Source organism: Sciurus vulgaris, assembly GCF_902686455.1.
Source record: "Sciurus vulgaris genome assembly, contig: HiC_scaffold_442_arrow_ctg1, whole genome shotgun sequence".
Classification (NCBI taxonomy): domain Eukaryota; kingdom Metazoa; phylum Chordata; class Mammalia; order Rodentia; family Sciuridae; genus Sciurus; species Sciurus vulgaris.
In genome coordinates, this window is record NW_027632595.1 from 4,336,803 (window position 1) to 4,342,802 (window position 6,000).

The following is a 6,000-nucleotide window of genomic DNA, read 5'->3' on the forward strand; positions in this document are numbered from 1 at the left end:
AAATCAAAGGTTAGCTTTTTGGTTATAGGATTCTTGGTTGGCAACCATGTTCTTTCAGAACTTGTAATATGCTGTTCCAGTCCCTTCCAGCTTTTAGAGTCTTGGTTGAGAATTCAGCTGCTATCCATAGTGGTCTCCCCCTATATGTAATCTGATGCTTTTTTCTCATGGCCTTCAAAATCCTATCTTCATTTTGAATGTTAGGCATTTCCATTATAATATGCCTTTGTGTGCCTCTGTTGTGATTTTGTGATTTGGTGTTCTGTAAGCCTTTTTTTTTTTTTTTTTTTTTTTTGAAGTGCTGGAGATTGAACCCAGGGCCTTGTGCTTGTGAGGCAGGCACTCTACCAACTGAGCCACATCCCCAGCCCTGTAAGCCTCTTGTATTTGACTTTCCAATTCATTCTTCTGCTTTGGGAAATTTTCTGATATTATTTCATTGAATAGGTTGTTTATTCCTTTGGTTTATATCTGTGTGCCTTCCTCAATCCCAATAATTCTTAAATTTGGGCTTTTCATGATGTTCCATAGTTCTTGGAGATTCTGTTCATGATTTCTTACCACCTTCTCTCTTTGGGCAACTTTATTTTCAAGATTAAATATTTTGTTTTCATTGTCTGAGGTTCTGTCTTCCAAGTGGTCTCTCTTATGGTGATGCTTTCCATTGAGTTTTTTATTTGGTTTATTTTTTCCTTCATTTCAAGGATTTCTGTTTTTTTTGTTTTGTTTTGTTTTTTGAGAATCTCTATCTCGTTGTTGAAATGATCTTTGCTTCCTTCAGTTGCTCTTTCAACTACTTATTGGTATTGTTCTTTGCCTGCATTTGCTCTCTTATCTCATCCTTTGCTTCATAATCATCTTAATCATGTATATCTGAAGTCCTTTTCTGACATTTCTTCTACCATACTGTCATTGGATTCTATTAATATAGAATCTAGATTTGTTTGGATCACTTTCACCTCTTGTTTTCTCATGTTGTTCATGTACCTTCCCCTCTAGTAGTGCAGATCTTTGGTGTTGCAGTTTCCCCCCTATAGGCTTATCATTGCCCTGTACGTTTCCAAAACCTTTTCTTTAAGGGGAGATCAATATTAGCAGTGCCCAATTCAGACAATATGCAATCCTAGACAAGATAGCCCCTATGAGGACACTAATAATATTGTCATAATAAACAGCATGAGTTTAATTATTATCTTCAGTTTAACAAACATATTTGTAATAAGGTTTGCACTTTCTAATGGAGGACAAAGAGGATGCAGATGGATGTAGGATGTAGCTGCTAATGGGATAAGAAAAGAATATACAGAAGTTCTAGATAATAGAAAGGGTGAGAGTATAATCAAAAGAATTTTGTTGTTAGCATGCAAAATGTAGAAAGAGACTGAGAGAACAGGTAAACAAAAGGAAAAGAGAAGAAGAAAAGCAAAGAAATAAAAACTTAAAATTGTTCAATTAGGAGAAAAAAGAAAATCTACACTATAACAGTCATATAGTATTCAAACCTCCCAGACTTCAGTAGCCTGATGCATGAGAGGTACCAGACAATGAGCTTCAAGTCTCCAGCAGGCATCTTAGGATGGGATTTGCCCCCTCATACATATGGGAACTATGGCTTCCAGGATTATCCAAGTTGACCACTCTGGCATCCAAATGTTTTGACAAATGGGGAGCTGCATCTCGGGGTGTGAATGTGGTCAGGTGGAGGTCCTGGAGGTAGGGTGCTGTTGGTCAGGCAGGGGTCCTAGATGTTAGGTGTGTTTGGTGTGGTTGCAGGATCCTGGAGGTGGGGTGCAATCAGTTGATCTGGGGTCCTGGTGATAGGGTGCAATCAGTTGGTCTGAGGGTTCTATTGGCAGGGAGAAGTCAGTTAATATGAGGGCCATGGAGGCAGGGAGTGATCGGTTGGACTGAGGGATCCTGATGGCAGGGCTCAGTCAGTCCTGCCAGGGGTTCTACAGGGCCTGGCTGTTTCTCAAAATGGCAGGAGCCCAGGTCTTTCTTCTTGAGAAGACTGAAGATAGAATGAAGCAAAGTAAATCATTGACTCAAACCTGCCTGACTATGTAGGTAATCTCTACAGCCAGATCTCCTCCAGAGTTCCTAACAATTATAAAGACTCTTTTTCCAGCCAATGTCTCTGGGTTTTTATAGTTTAGACTATGGAAGTACCGTCCTTTGGACTTCTCAATTCCTGCAAGAGAACAGAAAATAATTTTTGGATAATAGTTTATATGATGGATATCATTTGTAAAATCATTCTTTGGTAGAATTTAAAGTTGAAGCACATATTCTCCATATGATCTCCCCTTTTTCAGCTATTCTTGTCATTCTGAATACTATTGCTATTTTTTTCTTGCATAGTCCCAGAATAGTAACTTGTGATTCCTTTATCATAAGTAGTTTGAATTTTGTATTTGCAGACTCACAAATCCAAACTGCCTCAGAAAACTGCCATTCTTTTTTGTCTTTCCATTCCCTTATTACATACTCCCATTTCAATTAGAGTATATATGTTTCTATATACACTAGGATATACGTAAAGTGCATTTTTTAAAAAAAGAAATTTCAGGCCCCAAACTGAAACTAAATTGTTCAAGCTTTCATTTAACCCTTAGAAATTCAATATTTATTTGTTTCCTCAATCACTGAAAAATTCCACATCTGAACCAATGCTGTGTTAGAGTTCCACAGTCTTCCTTTTTGATCCTTAAGAAGACCAAAGTCATTGCGAAACTAAATACAATCATGTTCTACTTGTCATAAATTCATTCATTCTCAAAAATTTGATATAAATTGGTTTCATTATTGTGAAAACATCACAGAAGTACTTACATAAGCATAGATTGTTTAGGCCAGTCACTCAGTGTAGCCTTCTGATGCAATCAATACCCACAGTAAACATGAGACATGCGAGGCTAGTTGGTGTAATATGGCAATCTACTTTACAGTAAATGCTTCTATAAGTAGAAGCAGTATACTCTACACTAAATGTACAATAAATACATAAACCAGTAACATGGTTGTTTATTATTATCATGTATCACATACATAATTGTGTGAGGTATAATTTTATAGAATTGACAGTGCAGATGGGTTTGTACATCAACAACACCATGATATTATAAGGCTATGATACTACTTAGCCAATAGGAATTTTTCAGTCTTCATTATAATCTTATGGGATCACCATTCTATATGTAATCCAGCCTTGACTGAAATGGCATTATGTGGTGGCATGATTGTTCACAGACCTCTAAACTCTAAAATTACCATTGCCCAAATGGGAATAATACAAATTATCCCATTTTCAAGGGAACATGCACAATTAGGGTAAGACTTATTTCACCCCAAATTAAAAATCACTCAGATCACAACCTTCTATTCCTCAGTGTCAAAGGTATGGCTTAAGGGTCAACCTCCTTCCTCGCAGGTCACTCACCTGGAAAGCTTACCAGGGGTGAGCATTTGTGTGATGGCCAGTGCAAACCATGACTCCATCAAAGATATTAACCTTCTTTTCACTTCACACACAGTGACTACCTCACACTGGCCTGAAGTAGAGAAATCAGCCTCTTCTTCACACTGTACACAGTGGTCTGAAAGAAAAGTAACATACACAGGGGACTGTAACCATAACCAGTACAGTGTATATCTTCCCAGACATGACTTATCCTTCAAAATGTTACACAAAAGTTTGATACCACAGGTACCATCACATCATTAGGATCCTTGCAAGATTATTTGATTTTCATAGTCCAAAAAGAACAGTTTTATTTGAGGTTGTGGTCCAAATGAGACTTCCATAAGGCACATAAAGTAAAATGGAGTTGACAGACTAATGTATTCTCTTGTGCCTCTACAAAAATAGGATTTGCGAGGATTTTTAGTCTCTGCCTTAAGGCATTGTAGCACCTGAATAACTCCTGAATTTATCCTGTACTTTTTTGACACTCTGTGCACTAACACCTATTCCTCCACTAACCCCAGATATCCTCAAACTCTCTGATGTCTTCTGACATCCAAATCCTGTTCTATTTGACTAACCTCAAACATGTGAATATGAGGCTCCCTTTCATGTTAAAGCAGGAAAATATTTCAGTGGCTCTTATTTTTTTAAATGAATCTCTCTTTGCTTTTTACATATGCCCACTTTACAAGTAATTATAGAGAAAGAGTCTGTGAGTAGTATAATTTTTAGTTTTTCAAAAAAAAGCAATAAATATGGGTTACTCTGCCAGCCTAAGGAAACATCAAGAATATATTCCAATGACCGTCTAGGTCTATAATGTCTTGGTTGAATAATAGAGACACTAAGCCTTAACCATCCTATATTATTTATATTTCCTGTTACGTGTTTTAACACAAGCTGGTGCTTCTACTTGGAACATCCTTTTATTCCTTCTTCAATTGGTAGACTCCTATCTACTCAAGACTCAGCTTGGACACTATATTCTCTAAAAATCCTTCCTGCAACTTGATTTCTCTTCCCTGATGGGTTAAACATCCCTCTTCTGAGCTGCAATGTATAGATTTCTATAGCACTTATCACTTGGTTTATTTATTATATGTATAATAATAATTTTCTTCATTTTTCTGTATCTTTAAGCACAGTTAGTTAAGTTACTTATGTTTTTTTTGTGTGTGTGTTTGCCTCATCACTGCTTAGTAGAGTAATAAACTTGTTCAAGAACTGTCATTTAAACAGGTCAGAGATGTATCACTGGGCTGTAAGTGACTGGCTTTTGAAATTATCACCAGATATTACCATTTTATTATTGTTGCTAAACAGAAAAAGGTGGAAGGTTTGGACTTTAAGCCAGGTGATATATCTTCTTATGGTCATGATTATAAATTATGGGAAAATCAGAGCAGAATTTAGAGAAGGAAGAAACCAAAGTCATACCAAAAGTCATACCAAAGAAGGAAGAAACCAAAAGTCATCTTCTTTTACATAAAAAGAAAATTATGATAAATTCAAGTTGAGAAGCTAACTCATCTCAGGTCAGAAGTTAATTAGTCCCTGTAAGAATAGGGACAGAACTCAGGGTTTTGTTTCCTAATTCAGTGTTCTACTCTCTCCATCAGACTTAATTTCTTTGCTTCCTCAGTAAGTTCCCAGTCACTAAGTTCTTCACCAGGTTGTTTTCGTGATCACATGAAATAATATGTTGAAAAGTGCCTCAGAAAGTATAAAAGAACAAAGAAATTGTGGAAAAGTTGTGGAACCAGAAATATTTAAAGTTCCAATACCTACTCATTCCCCTTATTTCCTTTATTATAAGCAGAGTGTGAAATGAAGACAATGAAAATACTGATGGCAGGTATCTTTCTGTATCTGTAGCCTTAATATATGAGACTTTCCCAGGGGTATTTTAGAGAGGGAACAAAGAGTGGAGATTTTGTACTTGAGCATATCAAGCTAATATTTGTACATAAGCACTGGTAAATGAGGCCACATTATGCATTTACTTCATGAAGAACTTCAAACACAAAGACACCCACAAAACTGCCTACCTTGAACTGGATATACTTTAAAAGGTTGAAGTCTTTGGCATACATCCTGAAATACTCGAGAACCTGGGAATTGTGCATGAAGTTAAGATAATGATCTGTGATGGTGTAGTCACTGAAGCACATCATCTCCTTTGAAGTGTTGATGATGACCAATTTGTAAATACTGACTTTCCCTTCCTCAGAATTTTCCTGTCGTAAATTAGAAGTATTCATGGCAACTTAAGAACTAATTTCATGATTTACAAATAGCCAGTGAACAGTTGAAAAATCTCCTAAAATAAATGACAATTCACAAACAAATTACACACATACACCACTTCCACACACCTCCCAGTACTTGTGCCTCTGTGTAGTTCCTTCCCCTTGAATGTCAGTATCTTTATGGCTTGCTTTCAACCAACAGTATACAGTTGAAATTGCACTGAATGACTTTTGATACTAAGTAAAAAGTAGCCTTGAAGCTTCCACCTGAATGTCTTAGAAGGC

The 6,000-nt window shown here is 36.6% G+C and overlaps 1 pseudogene across 1 annotated transcript; it reads right to left on the reverse strand.

Moving 5' to 3' along the window:
• Nucleotides 1-2,045: 2,045 nt before the first annotated feature.
• On the reverse strand, nt 2,046-5,727 carry LOC306652681 (flavin-containing monooxygenase 5-like; annotated as a pseudogene). The gene is made up of 3 exons: nt 5,515-5,727; nt 3,440-3,596; nt 2,046-2,191 (listed from the first exon to the last, which is right to left on the reverse strand). The product of its transcript is annotated as a flavin-containing monooxygenase 5-like (transcript).
• Between the last annotated feature and the right edge of the window lie 273 nt (nt 5,728-6,000).